This window comes from Capra hircus, chromosome 14 (assembly GCF_001704415.2).
Source record: "Capra hircus breed San Clemente chromosome 14, ASM170441v1, whole genome shotgun sequence".
Lineage (NCBI taxonomy): Eukaryota > Metazoa > Chordata > Mammalia > Artiodactyla > Bovidae > Capra > Capra hircus.
Genome location: NC_030821.1, coordinates 50,189,813 through 50,216,099, shown reverse-complemented (window position 1 = coordinate 50,216,099; position 26,287 = coordinate 50,189,813).

The following is a 26,287-nucleotide window of genomic DNA, read 5'->3' as shown; positions in this document are numbered from 1 at the left end:
AAAATACATAGATGTTTTTAATTAAATCGAAATGATTAAACTACTCTGGTTTGCCAAGGATATATCTACATTATGTGAACGTGAATTCTTAAAACTCTTCTGAGTTTATTTCTAGAAGATATCTTTTTTAAAAAATATTTGAAACCTTTAATTTCCTTACTATCTGGAAATTTTGGAATATTTACTTTAAAAGTGCTTTTCATCACTAAGCCAATCAGAATTTGTTGTTGTTCAGTCACTAAGTTGTGTCTGACTCTTTGTGACCCCATGGATGGCAGCACACCAGGCCTCCCTGTCCCTCACCATCTCCCAGAGTTCACCTACATTCATGTCTATTGAGTTGGTAATGCCATCCAACAATCTCTTCCACTGCTGCCCTCTTCTGCCTTCAATCTTTCCTGGCATCCTCATCATCTTTTCCAATGAATCAGCTCTTTTCATCAGGTGGCCAAAGTATTGGAGCTTCAGCTTCAGCACCAGTCTTTCCAATGAGTATTCAGAGTTGATTTCCTTTAGTATTGATTGGTTTGATCTCCTTACTGTCCAAGGGACTCCCAGGATATATTTTATGAAGCATTTTCAGAAGCTTTCATATGTCTAGAGGGTAAAAATTCCATTCATAAAGCAAAAATATTGAAATATCAAAAAACAAGGGCAGCAACTACACAAGTTATCTTTTGCAATAGTATACTACTATAGTATACTACTATAGTATACCACTATTGCAAAAGATGTTTCTTTTGAATAGTATTTTTCAAATACTAAATACTTTGTGTATATTATCTCATTCAATCTTTGTTACAACTCCACGAGGTAGATGTTATTATTTCTTCATTTTATACCGTAGAAAAATGAAACTCAGAAATATTGAAAAAACATACTCCAAATCACATAACTAATCAGAGTTAGAAGTACGTTTGAACCTTGGTCTCTGTGACTATTAAATCCATATTTTCATTCACTATTCTATCAAACTGAGTACAAATGGGTGAAGAGCCCTACACTCAATCAGGTAGTTTTTATAAAACCTTCCTAGTTTTGAACCAGAAGGCTATTTATTGCACTTTTAATCTTGGACTAGAGGGATGTTGTCACAAGTCTTTGAAGTTCAAAGTCTAAATTCACTTAAAAAAAAAAACAAACCAGCTCTACTTATATCAAAGACTCTGTTGGAGTTTGGTAAGCTCCCATCAACATTATGCCCATATCTATTCTTTTGGTCTTTTTGAGATACTTACCCTTAAAGCATTCTAAGTGACAGGTGAATAGGTAGGAAAGAAAAAGAGAGATGATAAATCAAACAGAATTTTAAATGGCATTAGCAACTCATGTTTGAGACCCTTTCCATAGCATAGTTTTGAAAGTGTGATGATGACAAGCCTTTTTTTCTGTGAGTATGAATTGAAGTTATCATATGACACATGACAGACCAAAATTAAAAGTACATTGAATAAAGAGAATGTGATTCATTCCTGAGAAAGAAAATCATTCTTAATCTGAGTTTGGGATTCCCTGCAACAAACTTTTTAATGTATGATCATTACTGAGAAACCTGCAAAGCAATTGAAGACCAGCTTTAAGAAGAAAGGAGAAAATAAAGAAAGGAGTATTTAGAAACTGTATGTATGCAGGATTTTGAAAAACAAAGAAAATATGAACCAGAGAATTGCCAGTGTTGGGGGTTAATCCCTATAACAAGCACGACGCAACAAGCAGAGACAGGGGCCCTGCAGGAGAGCCTGATGAGGGCTTGTCTCTCCAAGCCCTCTTTTTTACAGTGAAGGTAGGTTAATCCAGCAATTATATGAGTGTTGGTCATTATCAAATGTTAAAATTCCTTCTTTCTCTGTGCCTGTGAAGAAAAATAGATTTCATTTTCTAAGATTCCTCAGTGTTCACAGCTAACACTAAAACATTGAAGTCATTCTACATGAGATCCTTAACATTACATTCAAAAAGTAGAATGCCATTACTATAAATGTTTTTGAGAAATATTCAACTTCTCCTTAATCTAATAAAGACTTTGAAAGTGCAATATTACTGCTACTGTCATAAAATGACAGTGTGTAGAAGTAAGATATAAGTACAATAAGCAGCCTAGTTATTCTCAGTATCTGAACCTTGAGGCTGAGTCACTCTAGGAAATCCCACTTCATATATGAAACGATCAAGTATGGAGAATGGGTGTCATTAGCATACAGAGATAAGCTGAGTTTTCCGATGTTCTTTGTATGTAGAAATATTGGAAAGTGGGAAGACAAGGGTTCTGAATTCTTGGTGTCTAGTTATGGTTTAATCAACATATACAGCCCCTTTATGTTCTAGGGATGTGGCGTTGAATGACTGTGATATACACAGGGGTAAGCTTACTGAAAGGCAGTAATTTCCCATGAGAACCTCTGGACTGACCAGGACAAGCAATCCAGCATTTCGTTTACTATGTTAGTTCTTCCATCTTCAAAAACTTGTGCCTCCAGACTGCAGCAGGACTTTCCACATGGTTCCTGTGAACTCTAGGTCCTACCCAGGGTGCAGACCTTTATGCACATTAGCACTTGCCTTAAGCAATGCCGTTTCATTCTACATGAGCCATGCAGAGTTCATGGTGCTTTCCATGCTCTAATAAAGAAACTGATACAAGCTCATCTCACTGAACATTCACATTGACCTCTTATCCTTCTCACATTCCATTGGCAGTATTACAAGGAAATTTAAAAGAGAATGAATTCACAATAACCCTGAGATGAAAGGAGAGAACAGATCAGAAGATTGAAGGAAGATCAGAGATTGAAGCCAGTTTCTTGAGGGTGGAAAAATCAAAGGGATTATAAGGGAAGATAGACTAGAGCAGGAACTCAATTTTAAAAGATTAGCAGAAAAGTGCAGTGGAGGTAGAAATTAGTGTGGTCGCCATGGAAAGTTTACAGACTGATCGGTGGTAAGACGAGAAGAGATGAATTAGTAGGTGACCCATTAAAGAGTTGTTCGAGAAGTGTTGTCACTGGATTAGTTTTGAGCTTGAACTGCTGCCCCCATCTCCTGCCATTGTCAATACTCTATGGTGATTGTTTCCAGGACAAAGCTGTACTGGTGACTTCTAAAAGTGTCAGATGATCTGTGTGAAGAATTCTAGGGAACAGAGTATTGATACGGGCACCCCAACGTAAAGCCCTTTTTGTTGGTATTGGTGGGGATGGGAGTGAGGGGTGTTCGGTCTTGCTAGTTGACAAGGTAGCACCCATTTACATGGAGACTGCAGTCAACCATGCCATTCAGTTGAGGGAGGGACTTCTTAGGGAAATTAGACTGTACGTATTCAGAAGATATCCACACCATATATTCAAGCAACTCAGCCCTTTATCCATGAATGAGAATGGGCAATCGACAATCATATGTTTTCAAGGACACTAAGGCACAAAAGGAAGGAAAAAAAAAAAAACAACTGACCCTGGAGAAAACAGAGACAATTCAAGGATCAAGAGAGATTTTTTTTTAAAGTTATTAATATCCTTTAAGAGACTTTGAAAAACATTAATCTGTAAAACAAAAATAGATTGTCATGTAAGAGAAGTAAAGAGAAATAATTTTCATATAAATAGAATAATATAGAACTTTAAATTTTGTTAGTTTCTATAAATCAGTTTTTAAATGCTCTAATTTCTTACACACGTGTCTATGTGTGTGTATAATTGTACACACATAACAAAACATCAATGGTTGTTATCTTTCAGCAGTGGTTTTATAGTAACAGACATTTGTGACTTCTCTCTTATTCTCATTCTTTCTACTTCAAGCATCATCCACAGTTCTCATTATAGTATCAAACTCCACTCCTTGCAGCCCTCGTGTTCTGGGAGGTGGGCTTCACCCCTGGTACCCTAAGTCAGTCAGTGCACTGAACCTGTGATGATTTCAGGATGAGGCCCATTCAGAACCAACTCAGCTCTGAAGGCTTTGGTTTCAGCCATCAGGTTTGCAAAGTCTTTTTCCTGTGAGATTTGGAAGTGAAGGTAAGGTCGTGCTAGAGCAGTTGGAGGTGTGGCCATGCTGTAGCCCTGAGAGGTGGCCCACCTGAGGATGGAACCAGCCTCACGGATGGCAAAGTCAGAGATGGTGAGATATAAATCTGGTCCTGGTAACATCACTTGACCACAAATCAACCGGCTTTGGAAGTTTATTCATGTCCAGCTTTTTCATTTCTAAAAACCAATAGATCCCCTTCACTGCTTAAGCAATTTGAATTGCGTTTTCCTGCTATATGCAGTAGAAAGATTCCTAACACTTGAAAATTATGGATGATTTTTTCTTGGCATTTTTCTATATTTTTCATTTTTCTATGATGGGCATAAGCATTCTAAGTAGAATCTTCCTTCCTGCCATACATAATAAATGTTATAGAATTATTTTTAATTTTCCAAAATTGTGTTAACAAATTCTATTTATTTTGGGTGTTGAATTTCAGTGTTGCATCTGAATTTTATTTTGCAGGTAAAGATTATATTCATTAAAAAAAATTTATTCCTAAATCTTGTTCAAGCTATTTTGGTAACTGACAATACCCGGGATGGTTTTAGAATAAGCTTCTTATTTCTCTGAAGCTAACTGGGATTTAAGAAAGCCTCAGTTTTCCTTATCTATGTTGAAGTATTACAGGCAACATTTATCATTCTATATAGATGTCCTTCCCAGGCTAGGGGAACTTTTGGTGCCTGTTTTTCTTTCAGACAACTTTTTGTAATTAGTTGGTATGCATTTTATTAATACAAGGCCCTAAATTAAACATAAGTTGTCACAGAACAGTTTTGACCATTGAGTATTTTCTGAGAAATAGTCTGATCTAATCTTCGTAGTTTAAAAATCTGCTGAACTCAGGGAAGTTGAAGCATGAGGCTAAGATGGAGGTGAGTGATAGCTGTCATCTTTATTTTTAAATTAATTTTAAAATAAATAATTGCTTTACAATTATTTATTGTATAATTGGATGATCGCTTTACAATATTGTGTTGGTTTCTGCCATACATCGACATGGATCAGCCATAGGTATACATATGTCCCCTCCCTCTTGAACCTCCCTCCCGCCCCATCCCATCGCCTCAGTTGTCACAGAGCACCGGGTTTCAGCTCTGTGGTCATACAGCAAATTCCCACTGGCTGTTTTACATGCGGTGATGTATGTTTCCATGCTACTCTCTCCACTTGTCCCACACTCTCCTTCCCCTGCTGTGTCCACAAGTCTGCTCTCTCTGTCTGCATCTCCACTGATGCCCTGCACATAGTTCATCAGTACCAGATAAATGTCATCTTTAAATACCAGGAGCCAGATGGTCTGCATGGAAATCTGGAACGAATAAATCACGTCTTGTCCTGAATCTTTCAGGCTGCTATCACAAACCACCATAGACTCAGTGGCTTATAAACTACAGAATTTACTTCTCACAATTCTGGAAGCTGAGAAGTCCAAGATCAAGGCACCAGTATATCCCATGTCTGGTGAGGGTCCACCTCCTAGTTCATAATTGACTGTCTTCTTCTCAGCTGCTAGAGTCTGCCTGCAATTCAGGAGACCTGGGTTCAATCCCTGGGTTGGGAAGTTCCCCTGGAGAAGGGAAAACTACCCACTCTAGTATTCTGATCTGGAGAATTCCTTGGGGTTGCAAAGAGTCGGACCCAGCTGAACAATTTTCACTTTTACTTGTTGTGTCATCACATGGCAAGAAGGGATGAGAAAGCTGAGTCTCTTTTATAAGGGCGCTGCCATCGTGATCTAATTACCTCCCCAAAGTCCCATGTCCAAATACCATTACACTGGGGAGGGACCCCAGCATTCAGTCTGTAACATGTTATGTTCCAGACACTATATATACATACATGAGAAATGTCTCCCCATACTCCAGGACCTTAGTAAGTGAGTGTTGGCTTTCTGTGGGGCCCTAACTGGCTCACCCACATGGGAGACTTCTGTGCAGTTAGGGTTCTTAGAGAGCAAGAAACACTGGCTCTAACAGTGTCAGCAAAAAGTTAACCTTTGGAAGGATTTGGCATGATTCATGAAACAAAAGATCAGTTGAAGAACCTGCTGGAAAGGACAGAAAGCAGAGATGCTCTGGAATAGCAGGGACTAATCTACAATTTCAATAAATCAGCTTCATATTTCCCCCTTTCTTTGTCTCTCTGTGTATGTACTAAGTCACTTCAGTTGTGTCTGACTCTTTGTGACCCCACAGACTTGTAGCCTCCTTTGCCTCCTCTGTCCCTGGGATTCTCCAGGCAAGAGTACTGGAGTGGGTTGCCATTTCCTCCTCCAGGGGATCTTTCTGATTCAGGATTCAGCCCAAGTCTCCTGAGTCTACTGCACTGCAGGTGGATTCTTTACCCACTGAGCCATCAGGGAAGATCTTCCCCAGTGAAAAATGTGAAATAGTTCAGGTATTTTAAAAGTTCAGAGACCATTTAAAATAATACAGATTCCCCCATTCATCTTCTTGAATCTTAAAATTTTTATTGACATATAGATGATTGACAATGTTGTGTTAGTTTCAGGTATACAGCAGAGTAAATCAGTTCTGCATATACACATCTTTGTTGAATCTTAATTTTCAACCATCATATATGTTTCTTCAACATGTAATTTTCAATAGAGATGAAACATTGGCACTACAGATGAAAGCACTAATCTCTGAACCCATTTTTTCTCCAGTGTTATTTTTCTTATAGGTGGGTGGGTGCTTTACATATTCTGGATAATAGTTCTTTGTTAGTTACACAGACTGCAAATAGTTTTTCCCAGTCTGTGGTTTTGCCCTTTTCCTTTGTTTATAGTGTATTTTGTAGTACAGCTGCTTTACATTAAATGCAGTTAAATTTTCTGTGTGGCTTGCATTCTTTGTGACTTGTTTTAAAAACCCTTTCTCACTTCAAGATCATACATTCTTTGACATTCTCTCCCAATAATTTAAAAGTTTTATTTTTTTTATACCATGGAGCCTTTGCTCTTGAAATTTCATGTAACATTTGCCATCACTTCTCTGCTTGGCTGTTCTGTTCTTGCCTTTCAGCTCTCTCTCTGTTTAAATGTGACTTCCTTGTTAGACCTCTTGATCAAGATGTAACCTCCACACAGCTCTGGTTGCTCCTTTAAATTATTCTATTTTATTCTCTTCACTGCATGAATTACAGTGTGCAGTTACCATCTTCATCTATTGGTTTATTTTATGTTTCCTCCAAGCCAGATGTGGGTGCCAAGAACTGGGGTCTTTATCTTTTTTTTTAATTTTAATTTTTTACTTTATTTTACTTTACAATACTGTATTGGTTTTGCCATACATTGACATGACTCCACCACAGGTGTACATGCGTTCCCAAACATTTATTAATTAATATTTGGCTGCCCTGTGTCTTCATTGATATGAAGCATGGGCTTTTTCTAGTTGCAGGGCACGGGCTTCTCATTTCAATGGCTTCTCTTGTCATGGTACACGAACTTAGTTGCTCCAAGTCATGTGGGATCTTCCCGGACCAGGGATCGAACCCTTGTCCCCTGCACTGGCAGATGGATTCTTAACCACTGGACCGCCAGGGAAGTCCTCAGGGGTCTTTATCATTTTCACTGTGGTGTCTTCAACTTCCAAAGGAGATCTGTTGCAGGTGAGGTTTGGGAGGAGAAGACACAGGCAGAGTTTAGAGTGCAGGTGGCTTATTAGAAGAAGCCCTTTGGATGGACACCTTTACAAGGGAAGAGGCAGAAGCAACATCCAGCCCAACGAGTAGTCTATCTGCAATGCTGGCTCAGCTCTTTTGGCTTTTGGGGTCAGATGACCTGTTGGTGTCATCATAGTGGAGCCAGAATGGCTGGACTTCTGCAGCCCACCTCCATCAGTTTTAGGGGTGGCCCACCCTGGGTGAAGAGGTGTCTCTGCAGCTGAGGCCATGCCTGTAGGGGCCAACAGCTGGACACAATAAGTCCTTTCATGCAAGGTGATATTGGTGACCAGCTGTGTGCATCACAGGTGGCTGGCATGTAGTTAGCACCTAATACATGTTAAGTAAGTTTTCTCACATATCCTGAAACTTTTCCTGAGCATAAAGTAAAATTTCTGAGTAAGAGGATTTAAAACACTTTTAATGTGAGTCCTGCAGAAATCTCTAGAAATTTCGTGACCAGTCACACTCTCAATATTGGAGTGTGATCATTCCTGCTTCTTCCTCTTTTGAGCTTAGCCCAGAAAGGATATTGTTTATATTTTTGTTATTTATTTTTTCTAAATTAAGTGCATGCTAGTAAAAATCTCTGAGTTAAAATTTTTGTTTGTTTTAAAAGACCTCTGCTTATACACAGGGCATTGTATTCCCATATCTGAATTTTTACCTTTTTACAATTCCTGCTGCTGCTGCTAAGTCGCTTCAGTCATGTCCGACTCTGTGCGACCCCATAAATGGCAGCCCACCAGGCTCCCCCGTCCCTGGGATTCTCCAGGCAAGGACACTGGAGTGGGTTGCCATTTCCTTCTCCAGTGTATGAAAGTGAAAGTGAAAGTGAAGTCGTGTCTGACTAGTAGCGACCCCATGGACTGCAGCCTACCAAGTTCCTCAGTCCATGAGATTTTCTAGGCCTAGAACTATCTTATTTCCCACTGTCTCTACATAGAGAGATTTTTGTTTCACTTTACTTGGCCATCCAGTGGGATCTTAGTTATCACCTCTGCTTCCTTAACTCTCCCACCAAGGGATTTGATGCAGGTGGAATTGAAAGGGGACACACAAAATATGACCAGAACCATGTCTGGATCCCCAGATGGTGCTAGTGGTAAAGAATCCACCTGCAAGCGCAGGAGATGTAAGAGACGTAGGTTCAGTTCCTAGGTCAGGAAGATCCCCTGAAGTAGGAAATGGCAACCTACTCCAGTATTTTTGTCTGGAGAATCCCATGGATAGAGAAGCCTGATAGGCTACAGTCCATGGGGTTGCAGTGAGTAGGTAGGACACAGCTGAGCGACTAAGCACACATCTGGGTTATTTCTGGGAAAAGAATGGAGGTCACATCAGGTTACCTTGGAGTTAAATTTCTTTTTTCGTTTTTCTGTGTGTCCAGTATATTAGCACAGTGTAGTAGTGCTAGTCACTCAGTTGTGTCCAACTCTTTGTGACCCCATGGACTGTAGCCCACCCAGCTCCTGTGTCCCTGGGATTCTCCAGGCGAGAATACTGGAGTGGGTTGCCATGACCTCCTCCAGGGGATCTTCTCAACCCAGGAATGGAATCTGGCTCTCCCACATTGTAGGTGCATTCTTTATCATCTGAGCCACTAGGAAGTCACAAATACATGATTTACACATGGATGAGAGTTGGACCGTGAAGAAGGCTGAGCGCCGAAGAATTGATGCTTTTGAACTGTGGTGTTGGAGAAGACTCTTGAGAGTCCCTTGGACTGCAGGGAGATCCAATCAGTCCATTCTGAAGGAGATCAACCCTGGGATTTCTTTGGAAGGAATGATGCTAAAGCTGAAACTCCAGTACTTGAGTTTCATTTGATTAGAAATGTCACTGAGAATTGGACCATGTGGAAGTATAGAAAAATTTCTATCACAAAACAAAAATAGCAATGGTGAAGGAATGTAAAACTAAAATAGGAGTGCATCATTTGAATTTTGGAACATCCCTCTAGATATAGTTTGGGTTTAGAATGAGATTTTGCCACCTCATGCAAAGAGTTGACTCATTGGAAAAGACTTTGATGCTGGGAGGGATTGGGGGCAGGAGAAGAAGGGGACGACAGAGGATGAGATGGCTGGATGGCATCACTGACTCGATGGACGTGAGTCTTAGTGAACTCCAGGAGTTGGTGATGGACAGGGAGGCCTGGCGTGCTGCGATTCATGGGGTCGCAAAGAGTCGGTCACGACTGAGCGACTGAACTGAACTGAACTGATGCATGCTGAAACATTTTTAAGGATTGAGTGCATATTCACAAAGCAAGATGTTAGTTAACTCTGCCACATCTTATCCTTGGTTTGGTGTTAACTAAGAATTTTTTTTTTTAATGTTTATTTAACTTAACAACCTTAGGACCATGCCTAGAGCACATGATCTCCTCCATCCTTATTAAATGAATAGGTACATGATATTTTGTTATTTTATGTACCAGGAAGCTTGTGTCATCTCAACAGCACATTCTTTACCAGAAAGCAGATGTTAATGGTAGTCACATTCTAAATAGAAGCTTACTTGGTGAACACAGAGTTAGAGCAGGAAAAGGCAGATATTAGTGTTAGCATCCATAGCCATAATAGCCAGATTTGGTCATTTCCACAGTCACATTCTTGCCACAGGGATAAGAAAGATCAGATCCATGGGCTGGTGGGTTGACTTTCAGTCCTTTGGGGTTTCCATCCCTCACCATGTAACCTGGAGAAGTTATAAAATGCTGGAATAGTATTCCTAAGTCATATGCAAGCTCTGCCTCTTAAGATTTTTCACAGGATTTTTGTTTGTTTTGCTTCTGTTTTTTAACTGTAGGTTTGGTGGTTGTTCATAACTTCTACTTTCCTTTCTTAGGCATTTCCCAATGCAAGAATATTAATTTTCTTGTGGTACCTTTATGATATCATTTTGTGATTAAATTATTTATTGACAGTTTTGCGTGGTATGAGGTAAATACTATAGCTTTTTCTAAATTGTCTTAAATATGTAATTATCGATTTATGATCTGTTCATCTTTTATACATTTGATGAGCTCCAAAAGGAAGTGAGAAAAAAGTCTGGGAAATAACTTATTTTGATGAGTTCAGATTAACACTTTGTAGAAAGGATTACATCTGTTGTGTTATTGAGGTGCTGAGAAACTTGCATGACACCTCCTCTGCCTCTGATTATAACGTGGGCACAAATAACTCTGTAGTACTGACTTTTTCACTTATTATTTCAGGACCTAGTTCATGTTAAATGCAAATATTCAAGGAAGTCTAAATGTTTTAATGCCCAGTTAACTTGCATGAGTTAGACCTAACTTTCTGTTATTTATCCAGTTTTCTGCTTTAAGTTGTAGTGTGAAATCCCCAAAATGAATCCCAGGAATAAGGTTTCCCAGCTTGAGTTTCATTTGATTAGAAATGTCACTGAGAATTGGACCATGTGGGAGTATAGAAAAATTTCCATCACAAAACAAAAATAGCAATGGTGAAGGAACATAAAACTAAAATCGTTGTGCATCATTTGAATTTTTGAACATCCCTCTAGATATAGTTTGGGTTTAGAATGAGATTTTGGCACAATTTAAGGATATTTTGATATTGAATAGAATTTTGAATTGGCTTCTTACTCTGATGTCTTAAAAAAGAATTATTATTTCAATGAACTTCAATTATGGCTTTATATGCTAGTGAGAGTTTTCAACCATATTAGAGAAAAAAGAAAATGAATTTCAGTTCTGAATCTGGTCACAAGAAGCAAATTTGTATCGATTTTTCCTTTTTCCAATGAATGTGTAAGGACTGTTTAGACATCTGCAAATGGGATAAAGACTTTATAGTTAAAGGTACTTAAAAATAGATCCTTCAAATACCTTGCAGCTAAAGATGGGAAGAGAAATAAATATCCACTCTTTTTATTTATTAACTTTTCAGTGCATTTCATATAATACATAGAATTGATTGATTATTACTTATGGGAATTTTAATAGTGTATAGAGATTTACTATGCTAAAAATTTGTGATGGGAGAGAAAAGCCAAGGTATAAAATGTTCTTTTATCCAAACAAGGGAGAAAAAGATTTTAAGATATGCTTGGATTTTATGACATTTACTTTACTTTTTTCTTTTCATGTAGCAAATAACAGTACATAATATTATCAGGAAGTCATAAAAGGTAAAGGTAAGCACTCAGTCTTGTCTGACTCTTTGTGACTCCATGAACTGTAACCTGCCGGGCTCCTATGTCCATGGAATCTTCTGGGCAAGAGTACTAGAGTGGGTTGCCATTTCCTACTCCAGGAGAATCTTCCCAACCCAGGGATCAAACCAGTGTTTCTTGAGTCTCCTTCATTGGCAGGCCGTTTCTTTACCACTGGGCCACCTGGGAAACCTAGTCATAGGTGCATATAAATTCTCATCAAAACATTCTTTGAGGGCCTGTCATGCCAATGGAGAATTGTGTTTGTTTGGTTTTATTGTGTTATGTTAGATGCTCCTCTTTTATGCTCGTGAATCCACTGTGTGTATACCTGTATCTCGGCACTTAACATACCAATGTATTTTTTTGTCTTCTCCGTCAGCATCTAAGCTTCTTAATGGCAAAGGCTATTATATGTGTGTTTGTGTGTGTATGTGTGCAAAAACCCAATATTACAGTATATGGACAGGAAACCCAATACTGAAATCTATTTCTTATGTTATACTTTTATTTTTTAAATTAGCATACAGTACCATACTTCACACACACACACACACACATACACACGCACCATACCATATTTCGTTGATTTTGTGTTTCAGTGTTCTGTTAACTCTTTTAGTCCTTTTGAAAAGCTCTAACGAAATACCATAGGCTGGGTGGCTTATAAAAAATACAGTTTTATTTCTTGCAGCTCTGGAAGTTGGAGATCAGGGTGCCATCATAGTCGGGATAAGACTCTCTTCTAGGTTGCAGAATTCTTGTGTCCTCATGTGGTGGAAGAGGACAGGGGTCTCTCTGGAACCTCTTTTATAAAACACTGACCCATTTCAAGAACATTCTACCCTCATGACTTAAGTACCTCGCCAAAGCTCCCCCCTAATAATACCATTATCTTTGTGTGTTAGAATTTCAACATATGAATTTAGAGGGGACATAATTATTCAGACCATAGCAATAACTTAGCCCATAGAGAGAATCAGTAAATATTTTTTTGAAAAAAAAAAAAAAAAAAAAAGATGACTGTAAGCAATATTTATTCATGAATTCCCTGGTAGCCCAAAGGTTACGAGTCAGTGCTTTCATTGCCACAGCCCAGGATCAGTTCCTGGTAGGGGAACTAAGATCTCATAAGCTGTCCTGTGTGACCAAAAAAAAAAAAAAAATTTATTCATTCTACCTACTTGAAATTCCTTGAGTCATACATTTTTAATAAACAGATAAAATAGTTTTAAATTAACAGCTTGTCTCCTTAAATATTTTACACAATTCTTCCACCCCTTTTCTTTTTAATTCGGGTTATCCATAATAAAATTTTGCTGAGCAAAAATCAACTTCAGCTTAGTCCAAATGAGATAATTAGAGATTTGAAACAAGTGATTCGAATTAATGAGTTTTTACTGTGCTCAGCATAATTCAAGAATATTGAGCCAGAGGAGAGCTTTGCTTACTTATACATTAGACGGTGAATTAAACTCTTCCAGACTGCTAAGGAAATAGGAAGGGAAAGAACAGAAACAGCCCTCACCAGGCCATGTAGGGGTCATTTGATGACCCAGGGTCATCTGATGAATGTGAGGTCATCTGATGACCACTCACATATCCAGATTCTGACAACAGCTCTGTGATTGAACAATTCCGAGCATTTGCTCCTGGGCTCAAGGTTCCTCCTATAGCTGCTGCTAGTTTTTGTCTTGTCCTGACTCCTTTCCACCACTACTCTCTCTGCCAGATCTATGCTTCTGCCTAGACTAGCAAGGGCTGATGCTCTCTCAGATCACAAATTCAAGCCAAACTCAAATGCAAAGGATCTGGTTGTTTCAGATGGTCACTCTATTTCCTGCTAGGTGGAGATATTGTACTTGCCCATCTCCTAGGAGCCTGACCACCCTATAAATTAGCTCAGGTAAGCACTTTCTCCTTGGGTGAAAATGACAAAAAGGCATGGTCCATGTTCTTAGAGGATCTGTGGACATGGAATGAACTCAAATCACACCCCTGGGAGCACCTCCCTGATTCAACAGAGGCAGAAACGGAAGCCTCAGGTCACCCCTCTGTTCTACCAATAAATAAGAAACTGAACAACCTGAAAAACCAACAACTCTTCTTAGATCCATAAGAGGATTAATTTCACAGGGCAAACTGCTTTCTCCTACCCTCCAAATTCAAGAGACAGATGGTGTGAAAAACAGTTTGAAGAGAAAGAACAAGCATCAGAACTAGACATGGCAGGGATGCTGGGATTATCAGACAGGTAATTTACAACAAAGATGAGTAATGAGTGAAGGGCACTAGTGGATAAAGCAGACAGCATGCAAGAATAGATGGATGATGCAAGCTAAGAGATGGAAATTCTAGGAAAAGAACTGAAAAGAAATGCCATTGATATAAACACTAACAGAAATGAAAATTGCCTCTGGTGAGCCTACTTAGTAGAATGGACATGCTGAAGACTCTCTGGACTTGAGCATATAGCAATAGAAACCTCCAAAAGTGAAAAAGTAAAAAGCAAATACTGAAGAAAACAGGACAGAATATCCAGGAACTGTGGGAGAACTACAAAAGGGATGATATATATATTTAATAGGACTACTAGAAGGAGAAGAAAATGAGGAAAAGAAGAAATATTTGAAGCAATGAGAATTTCCCCAAATTAGCTGGATTATGCATATTACAGTGCCTGTCACTGAATAGTGCTCAAAAAATGGTGTTTTTTCTCTTTATCCTGTGAGGGTGTTATAAAAAACAGGGAAGTTTTAGAAGAGGCAGCGACCTAGGCAGAGCTGAGGACCAGAGATATTTGGTGGATGAGGCTGATTTGAGCCAAGAACTGAAAAGTAGTTTCATTGGTTCATTCTATAGATGCTCAATATCACTTATGTGGCTAGTAAAGAATCCACCTGCAAGGAAGAAGACCTGGGTCTGATCCCTGGGTTGGGAAGATCCCCTGGAGAAGGGAAAGGCTGCCCACTCCAGTATCTGGCCTGGAGAATTCCATGGACTGCATAGTCTATGGGGTATCAAAGAGTCAGACATGACTGAGCAACTTTCACATCACACACACACAAAAATAGAAATGAACTTCTTTATAAAACAGAAATAGACCTGTAGACATAGAAAACATGGTTACCAAAGAGAAAAGGGGGGACGTGAATTAGGAGTTTGAGATTAACATATACACATTCCAGAAAAACATCTACTTCTGCTTTATTGACTACAACAAAGCCTTTGACTGTGTGGATCATAACAAACTATAGAAAATTTCTTAAAGAGATGGAAATACCATACCACCTTACCTGCCTCCTGAGAAATCTGTATGCTGGTCAACAAGCAACAGTTAGAACTGAACATGGAACAACAGACTGGCTCCAAATTGGGAAAGGAGTATATCAAGGCTGTATACTGTCACCCTGCTTATTTAACTTCTACACAGAGTTCAGCTCAGTTCAGTTGCTCAGTCCTGTCTGACTTTCTGTGACCCCATGAACCACAGCACACCAGGCCTCCCTGTCCATCGCCAACTCCCGGAGTTTACCCAAACTAATGTCCATTGAGTCGGTGATGCCATCCAACCATCTCATCCTCTGTCATCCCCTTCTCCTCCTGCCTTCAATCTTTCCAAGCATCAGGGTCTTTTCAAATGAGTCAGCTCTTCACATCAGGTGGCCAAAGTATTGCAGTTTCAGCTTCAACATCAGTCCTTCCAATGAACACCCAGGACTGATCTCCTTTAGGATGGACTGGTTGGATCTCCTTGCAGTCCAAGAGACTCTCAAGAGTCTTCTCCAACACCACAGTTCAAAAGCATCAATTCTACGGTGCTCAGCTTTCTTTACAGTCCAACTCTCACATCTGTACATGACTACTGGAAAAACCATAGCCTTGACTAGACAGACCTTTGTTGACAAAGTAATGTCTCTGTTTTTCAATATGCTATCTAGGTTGGTCATAACTTTCCTTCCAAGGAGTAAGTGTCTTTTAATTTCATGGCTGAAATCACCACCTGCAGTGATTTTGGAGCCCAGAAAAATAAATCTGACACTGTTTCCACTGTTTCCCCATCTATTTCCCATGAAGTAATGGGACCAGATGCCATGATCTTAGTTTTCTGAATGCTGAGCTTTAAGCCAACTTTTTCACTCTCCTCTTTCACTTTCATCAAGAGGCTCTTTAGTTCTTCTTCACTTTCTGCCATAAGAGTGGTGTCATCTGCATATCTGAGGTTATTGATATTTCTCCCACCAATCTTGATTCCAGCTTGTGCTTCTTCCAGCCCAGCGTTTCTCATGATGTACTCAGTTCAGTTCAGTTCAGTCGCTCAGTCATGTGCAACTCTTTGAGACCCCATGAATCGCAGCACGCCAGGCCTCCCTGTCCATCACCAACTCCCAGAGTTCACTCAGACTCACGTCCATCAAGTTAGTGATGCCATCCAGCCATCTCATCCTCTGTCATCCCCTTCTCCTCCTGCCCCCAATCTCTCCCAGCATCAAAGTCTTTTCCAATGAGTCAACTCTTCGCATGAGGTGGCCAGAGTACTGGAGTTTCAGCTTTAGCATCATTCCTTCCAAAGAAATCCCAGGGCCGATCTCCTTCAGAATGGACTGGTTGGATCTCCTTGCAGTCCAAGGGACTCTCAAGAGTCTTCTCCAACACCACAGTTCAAAAGCATCAATTCTTCGGCTCTCAGCCTTCTTCACAGTTCAACTCTCACATCCATACATGACTACTGGAAAAACCATAGCCTTGACTAGACGGACCTTTGTTGGCAAAGTAATGTCTCTGCTTTTGAATATACTATCTAAGTTGGTCATACCTTTTCTTCCAAGGAGTAAGCGTCTTTTAATTTCATGGCTGTAGTCACCATCTGCAGTGATTTTGGAGCCCCCCAAAATAAAGTCTGACACTGTTTCCACTATTTCCCCATCTACTTCCCAGGAAGTGATGAGACTGGATGCCTCTGCATAGAAGTTAAATAAGCCGGCTGGCAATATACAGCCTTGACATACTCCTTTTCCTATTTGGAACCAGTCTGTTGTTCCATCTGCAGTTCTAACTGTTGCTTCCTGACCTTCATACAGGTTTCCCAAGAGGCAGGTCAGATGGTCTGGTATTTCCATCTCTTTCAGAATTTTCCACAGTTTCTTGTGATCCACACAGTCAAAGGCTTTGGCATAGTCAATAAAGCAGAAATAGATATTTTTCTGGAACTCTCTTGCTTTTTCGATGATCCAGCGAATGTTGGCAATTTGATCTCTGGTTCCTCTGCCTTTTCTAAAACTAGCTTGAACATCTGGAAGTTCATGGTTCACGTATTGCTGAAGCCTGGCTTGGAGAATTTTGAGCATTACTTTATTAGTGTGTGAGATGAGTGCAATTGTGTGATAATTTCAGCAGTCTTTGGCATTGCCTTTGTTAGGGATTGGAATGCAAGACCTTTTCCAGTCCTGTGGCCACTGCTGAGTTTTCCAAATTTGCTGACATAGTCAGAGTAAATCATGCAAAATGCTGAGCTGGATGAAGCAGAAGCTAGAATCAAGATTGCCAGGAGAAATACCAATAACCTCAGATATGCAGATGACACCACCCTTATGGCAGAAAGCGAAGAAGAACTAAAGAGCCTCTTGAGGAAAGTGAAAGAGAAGAGTGAAAAAATTGGCTTAAAACTCAACGTTCAGAAAACTAAGATCATGGAATCCAGTTTCATCACTTCATGGCATATAGATGGGAAAAAAATGGAAACAGTGACAGACTTTATTTTTGGGCTCCAAAATCATTGCAGATGGTGACTGCAGCCACGAAATTAAAAGATGTTTGCATTACTTTGCAGAGACATTAGTTTTCCAACAAAGGTCCATCTAGTCAAAGCTATGGTTTTTCCAGTAGTCATGTACAGATGTGAGAGTTGGACCACAAATAAGGCTAAGTGCTGAAGAATTGATGCTTTTGAACTGTGGTGTTGGAGAAGACTCCTAAGAGTCCCTTGGACTGCAAGCAGATCCAGCCAGTCAATCTTAAAGGAAATCAGTCCTGAATATTCATTGGAAGGACTGATGCTGGAGCTGAAACTGCAATACTTTGGCCACCTGATGTGAAGAGCTGACTCATTGGAAAAGACCTTGATTCTGGGAAAGACTGAAGACAGGAGGAGAAGGGGATGATAGAGGATGAGATGGTTGGATGGCATCACCGACTCAATGGACATGAGTTTGAATAAACTCTGCGAGTGGGTGATGGACAAGGAGGCCTGGCGTGCTGCAAACAGCACGTGCTGACAGTCAGACAGGACTGAGTGACTGAACTAACATATAAAATAATCAGCAGGACCTACTGTATAGCACAGGAAACCATATTTACTATTTTGTGAAAATCTATAAGGGAAAAGAATCTAATACACACACGCACACACACACACACACACACACACACACACACACACACAGTAGCTCAGATGGTAAAGAATTTGCCTGCAATGTAGGAGACATCTGGATTTGATTCCTGGATTGGGAAGATCCCCTGGAGAAGGGAATGGTAACTCACTGCAGTATTCTTGCCTGGAGAATCCCATGGACAGAGGAGTCTGACAGGCTACAGTCCAAGGGGTTGAAAAGTGTCAGACACAACTGAGTGACTTTCACTCACTCACTCATTCATATATTGGGAATGAGACTATATTTGTGACCAAAAACAAACACAAAAGTTTATAATCTAATGAGGCAAACAAATGTTCATCAAATAATCTTATAAGTAAACATACCTTTTCATGACAGGCAACCTAAATGCCCAAAAGGAAAACAGTGAAATAAATATTGTTTTTAGTTTATATTATGTAGCCACTGAAATTGTTTCAAATAATTATAAAATGTTTACAAGAACACTGGATATTTTAAAAAGCAGGACATCAAAGTATAATCTCTTATTTTATAAAAACAAATACTTGTTTGCCTAGGCAAATTGACTATATACCACATGGAACAGCGGTTATCCCTGGTGATGAGATTTTGAAGCACAGGGAATGTTCTCATTAAAAAGCAATTTTTTTGCCAGTAGGCAAGTAGATTTGTTTTTCCATTGTTTGAATTCACAATTAGCACCTCTGCATGCTTTACATGAGGTTTTAGCATGTATTCTCTCCCTTGCTTTCTGTTGTTTCTTTTTAGTTTTGATGCACTGGGGAGTAAGGAGAAGTTCCTTGAGAGAATAAACTTCTGAATTTCAAATAAGACATTTTTCTAGGGGTCTTATCTATGTAATAATGTATTGATAGAGTATTACCTTGCCTTTAGTTTGAGAGAACCAAAAAGTGCTTGATTTTGCCCTTGGAAGAAACACAGGTGTAAGAAGATTTCATCTTGATAATTTTTTTTTTAATCTGGATGGATGTGACAATATTACTACTGTTCCCCAATATGTGGTTCTATCTTCTTCTGGGGTACACACAGGGGAACTGTGCTTTCCTGACTGCTTGTAGTTACGGGTGTCCATGGGACCAATTCTGGCCAACGGGAATGAGCTTTTCCAATTGAGATTTTACAAAATGCCAATAACAGACCTACCAGCTCTGGTCTTCCTTGTGAGACAAATCCAGAAATATGTGCTGACATAGTGACTTCTGCAACTTGGGTCCCTGAGTGGGAAGAACAGGGGGAAGAGATGCAGAGTTTGGGATCAATATATACACACTGCTATATTTAAAAGGGGGCTTCCCTGGTAGCTTAGATGGTAAAGAATCTGCCTGCAAGGTGGGAGAGCTGGGTTCAACCCCTGGGTCAGGAAGATACCCTGGAGAACGGAATGGCTACTCACTCCAGTTTCTTGCCTGGAGAACCCCATGGACAGAGGAGACTGGCAGACTACAGTCCATGGGGTCGCAAAGAGTCAGACACAACTGAGCGACTAACACTTCACTTCTCATTTAAAATGGATAACCAACAAGGACCTACTGCAGAGCACAGGGAACTCTGCTCAATATCATGTGGCAGCCTGGATGGGAGAGGAGTTTGGGGGAGATGGGATATATGTGTATGTATGGTTGAGTCCCTTTGCTGTCCACCTGAAATGATCACAACATTGTTAATCAACTATACTCCAATATAAAATAAAAAGTTTAAAGAATGCCAATAGGAGACCAGCTCTGCCCTTCCTCTTGAGGCAAACTCAGAAATACATGCTGACATGGAAACTCCTTCAACTTGGGTCCCTGAGTAACCACTGAGCCGATACCCTCCAACCCATCTCTGCGCCCCACCCCCCACCACCCCAGACCCATGTTGAACATGTAGCATAAATAAAAGATAAACTACTGTTTGAGCCACTGAAATCAGGAGTGTTTGAGATGACCACAGCTGGCCTGTTCCAAATGACAGAGAGAGCAGCTTTGGCTCCTGAGTAGCACCAGCTTCTCCAAAGATCAAAGGAGCCTCCTAGTATCCAAGTTCTCAACATGACACATCTCGCTGCTGCCACTTTTGATGGACAGTGGAACTTTCTTTTAGAACAGAAAGACCGCATTGTAGGCGGATCCCACCAAATGCCTGGAGAATGAGTTCCTTCTGTGGTTTCTGAAGGCTATGTGTTTTTAGTGCCAAGCACCCGGCTGACAAATGAAAAATTCAATCAAAGGTCCGTGTGTTCGCAAATAGTTATCTGGATGCTTGCTGTCAGGCAAAATATCTGGTCGACTGCTGGAAATGGAAAGTTTTTTGTTGGATAGTTAGCATTGTCCATAAATAGGCCTAAAGTCAATGATTTGGTCTGTGTTTGGGCACAGAAATCCTCTGTTTGGTGAAGTGTACTGGAGATGGACTTATGCAGAAGTAGACTAGAGCCTTTGTTAAAGGCTTTATAGTGAAGAAGAACCCTCCGTGCCCCCACCAAAGATACCCCTCCAAAGTCCACTGTTAGTAAGAGACCACGTTTTCTAAATACAAATGTCCTCTTTTATTTATTTATTTGTATCTGTTTTTGGCTGTGCCAGATCTTTGTTGCTGAGCACGCTTTTCTCTAGTTCCAGCGAGCAGGGGCTACTCTCTAGTTGTGGTGTACAGGTCTCTCATTGCGGTGCCTTCTCTTGTGTGGAGGACAGGCTCAGTGGTTGCAGCGTGTGAGCTCAGCAGTTTCAGTTCCCAGAATCTCAATCACAGGCTCAATAGTTGTGGCAGCCTGGTCCCTTCTGGACCAGGGACAGAACCTCTGTCTCCTGCATTGGCAAGTGGATTCCTTACCACTGAGCCACCAGGAAGCCCTCAAATTTCCTCTTTTAAAATGCAAACACAGTTGAAGTGATCAAAGCACTTGGTCATATATATACTCGAAAAGCACTTGTCACATACATACTTGAAAATAACTGAAGAAGTAATGTTTAGACGTTTGGTTAAGATGGAGCAGGCTGCGAACAAGGAAATGGGTTAATCAGAGAGAAATAGGAAGAGAGAAGAGGAAAGTTTTAGGGATGGAAAAGAGTTCCTCAAATTAAGTGACAAAGATCTCCCAAAGTCTTTTCTTCTTCATGTAAATGAACACTTACTTTTTTCTCCTAAAGTGGGATTTTAATAAAATGAATGCACAAATGGATTCTGGAATTAGTGAGACACACATGTGCATATACACACACACAAAGAGAGAAGAGAGTATTTCTCCTGATCAAAGACTCAGTAGGTAAGCTATGAAGAAGAAAGTTGATCAACATTACTTTTGAAAAAAAGCATTGATTTTCACAGGCTCACTTGGGCCAGTAATTCATATTAAATAATGTTTTGGTGCTCACCAATGATTTCCACTTTTCAGTGCCAACAGACAGTATAGAAAGACAGGGGCTATAATCTCAGCTACAGATCTTCCCTCCAAATCAAGGAGTCCTGGTCTACTTCATAACTGTCAGTATTGTGCAGGCCTGATGTCAACTACTTTTGTTCTGGGAAATGTTGCTGTTTTGCCGGTTCATTGCTGTTGGCCTAACAATCAGTTCAGTTCAGTTCAGTCACTCAGTCGTGGCCTCACAATAGGATCACAGAATACTTCAAGGTCATATGCGTGTCCTCTGGAACCAAGTGAAGGAAATACCATTTCCTGCTAGAATCAGTGGAGCTCCTGGAACAAAAGGTCACTATTGGCTACAAACTCTTGGGTGGCTCTGGACTTTGCTGAGGGAACAGGGCCAGGCAGACATGGGTGTGGAGCAGGAACTGGTCTGCCACTAATTTACTTGGCCTCATGCTGATGAAAAATGATGACTTACGTGTCACAGATTTTTATCTAATGGGAGCATAAGGGGTTTTAAATCCCTATCCTCCCATCAACCACTATGCAGTTCACTGAAACTTAAAACACAAGCATCCTTCCTATTGTTTTTCTTGTCCCTTAGGAGGGGTATTTAATAGAAAATATGTAGAAGTGTCTGGATAAAGATAACATTTTAACTCACTTGATTATAATCAGATTCCTGCATCTAACCCTTCTTCCTATTCACAATGATGGTTTTACATTGAATCTCTCAATGTGGTTAGTCCAGTCTCAGTGAATAAGTATTATTAAAACTCTAGGAGACCCATTCCTCCTCCTCCTTCTCTCCCCCCTTTTTTTTTCCTTGTAAGCAAACCACTGCTGCCTATAGAGGTAAGCTGGTAATAAGCATGTTATTATAATCAGCATTTTTTTGTAGCCAATGGCATCATCAATCTGTCTAAGTAATGAATGTCTTGATTACTTCTGATCTCCAAACTTTAGTGGTGCTGTCACTCCTATTGATCATTTGACTTTCTGCTTCTGTTGAGAGAGACAGCCTTACATGGGCTTCTTGAGTTCCTGTATGTCTTGCTGGGTGTGTGGAGACTGCAGGGCCCCATTTTGCATGTTTGTTTATGCAGCTGGTAGCCTGTGAGATGAGGAAGGGTATCCCCCTTGGACAAACAGACTAGCTTGCTTCTTGTTGGAAAAGCAGTGGATTTCCCAAGGTCTACTGATGTTTGCTCTGCTGTGAATAATGAAGTCCTTTGTTTCTGACCCAGAATCTCGTACCTTCTAAGCATCCAGAAAACTGTTTGTAGATTATAAGGAGATACAGTGAAATCCAGACTTGACAATCTAGAAAATGGGATTGCTTTGTATCTTCCCCCCAAATAGAAAGGCCCTAGAGATCAAGAATGAGTACTCTTTGAGTTCTCTTGGCAAGCTTATAATGAACATTCAGTAAGTGTTCACCGGTCATGATGATATCAGTTTATACCATGAAAAGGTGAAGTGTTGATGTCAAGACAATGAGGACATCACTGTGATAACTTGTAACACCATCATAGAATCCCACTCCTTGCTTACCTCTTTCTCACTCTAGCTTGTGAAGCAGATAATGCCACATTATGGAGAGGGCTTCCTGTAAGAAACAGACATGAAGAATTAGACTATAATGAGGAGATGCTAAGAATATGGCAAACATTATAACTCTACCCTCTGTCTCCACCCTAGTGACATATAAACGTTAGGCAGAACAGTCATTTGTCATGAAGAGGAAAAGCTCACTTCAGGAAAAAAAAAAAAAAAAAAGAATAGATCTGCTATTTTTTTTAATGTGGATTGCTTTACTTTTTTAATTAGAGTATATTGACTTACAATATTATATTAGTTGCAGGTGTACAACATAGTAATTTGATATTTTTATAGATTATACTCCATGCAAAGTTACTATAAAATATTGACTATATCCTTTGTGCTATATATTACAACCTTGTAGCTTATTTATTTTATACCTAGTAGTTTTTACCTCTGAATCCCCTTTACCTATTTTGCACCTCCATTACCCCTATTCCCTCTGGTAACCAGTAGCTTGTTCTGTAGCTTGTTCTTTGTATATGTAATTCTGTTTCTGTTTTGTAATATTTGTTCATTTATTTTATTGTTTAGATTCCATATGTAAGTGAAACATACAGTACTTGTCTTTCCCTGTCTGATTTATTTTGCTTTGCATAATACCCTCCCAATGTCACAAATGGCAACATTTCATTCTTTTTTATGACTGAGTAAAATACGATTTAAGACCACACACACACGCACATATAAATAGATAGATACATACACACATATTTGGGCTTCCCTGGTGGCTCAGTGGAGGAGACATGGTTTTGATCCCTGGTCTGGAAAGATCCCCTGGAGAAAGGAATGGCTACCCACTCTAGTATTCTTGCTTGGAGAACCCCATAGACAGAGGAGCTTGGCATACTTCAGTCCATGGGGTTGCAAAGAGTCAGGCAGAACTTAGCAACTGAAAAACATCAACGACATACATATATATGTATATGTGGAATTAGAGGGTATTACCTAAGTGAAATGAGTCATATTAGAGAAAGAAAAACACCATATGATTTCACTTATATGGGGAATCTAACAAACAAAACAAGTAATAAAACTAACAAAGCAAACCGTCATAGATACAGAGAACCAACAGGTAGTTTGCCAGAGGGGAGGGGAGTGGTAGGAGGCGCGAAATAGGTAAGGGAAAGTAAGCAGTATAAACTTCCAGTTCAAAAACAAGGGAGTTGCAGGGATGAGGTGACATGGGGAACATGGTCAGTAGTAATGTAATATCTTTGTGTGACGGATAGCAACCTGATTTCTTGTGGTGATCATTTTTTAATGTATAGAAATAGCAAATCACTATGGTTGTACACGATGAACCACCATAGCGTTGCAGGTCAGTTATATTTCAAAGCAAATAAGCAAACAAAGTCATGTAAAACTAGATCATTTTTGTGGTTGCCAGAGGCAGGTGGTAGAGGCGAGGGGTAATTAGTTGAAAGAGGTTAAAAGGCACAACCTTCCAGTTAGAAGATAAATAAGTACTAAGGAAGTATTGCATGATTAATGCAATTAACATTACTGTATATTAACATTATATATGAAGGTTGTTAGGAGAGTAAATCTTGAGTCCTCATTATATTAAAAATATTTTATCTTTTATCTTGTACTTATGTGAAATGAGTGTTTACTAAACTTATTGTGGTAATTATTTTATGACATATATATGTCAAATCATTATTCTACACACCTTAAACTTACATACTTTCTGTGTCAATTATATCTCCGTACTTTGGCCACCTCATGCAAAGAGTTGACTCATTGGAAAAGACTCTGATGCTGGGAGGGATTGGGGGCAGGAGGAGAAGGGGACGACCGAGGATGAGATGGCTGGATGGCATCACGGGCTCGGTGGACGTGAGTTTGAGTGAACTCCGGGAGATGGTGATGGACAGGGAGGCCTGGCGTGCTGCGATTCATGGGCTCGCAAAGAGCCGGACACGACTGAGCGACTGAACGGAACTGAACTAAAAACTGTAAGAAAAACAGAAAAACGATTGAGACCAGTCAGTTGAGTCTTTAAATTTGAAAAGTTAACTACTTTATAATAGCACAGAGCCAGATCTCACCTTTTTGACTTTTTTCCTGAACTTTCTTCCGTAGGGAACACACAGCTCCCCATTCCATTCTCCATATCAGTGTGTTGCAGCACTTTCTACCTTATCTCAACATGATCCCCCTCTTACTGGACTTACTACGATCTATCAGAATGATTTATGTTTTCATGGGGAAAAATCACCTTTTACTCCCCTGGGATTCACATGAGTTTCCTCTGTCTTCACAAGTCTTTTTCTATAGGCATGAGCATTTTGGAGATTTAATGCCTGGACAGCTTTGAAGTGAGAGCCGAAAACAGGACACTCCTTTCATCTTCATAACGATAAAACCATGATGTGAAGAGAGAGATTTCTGGCCATATCCAATTTTTTGCTAGCCTTCAGTCGTCCTTTTACTCTTGCTTGCATTTATGTGTTCTCAAATTGCGCTGGAGATTCAGAAGCAGATCAGTGAATTTATCTGTATACAACAGTGTCTCTAACAATCATTTTATGGCTTTGTGAAAGCATCATCTGAAAATACGGTTGTTCTTTCAAAATATCATGACACCAGCCTGTGCACATGCATTTAACTGTATTTAGCTGCTGTAGAATAATTTGAATTGTTTAATCTTCCGTATTAGAAGAGTGGTAAAGTTGGTGAGAACTTCTGGCCACAAGGTGAGGCATGGTGATGATAATATTTACCTGTGTCTTATCTATTTCTAAAAAATGTAATAGTTCTCTATTGGTTGTATAAAATTTTATAAGACATAATTGAACTCATTTTAAAGTCATTGTAATAAAAATTTCATATTCTTAGGGTGATTCGTGATATTTCTTGTTAGAAGTTAGGCATCTCCCTATGCCCTGTGGGAGGGAGGCTCAGTCAATATTTCTGAGGTTCCTTTTCTGGCATATATATCTGTATAAACAGTACCCTGTTAAAGAACTTGCCTGCCAATCCTGGAGACTTGGGTTCAGTCCCTGGTTTGGGAAGATCCCCTACAGGAGGGAATGGC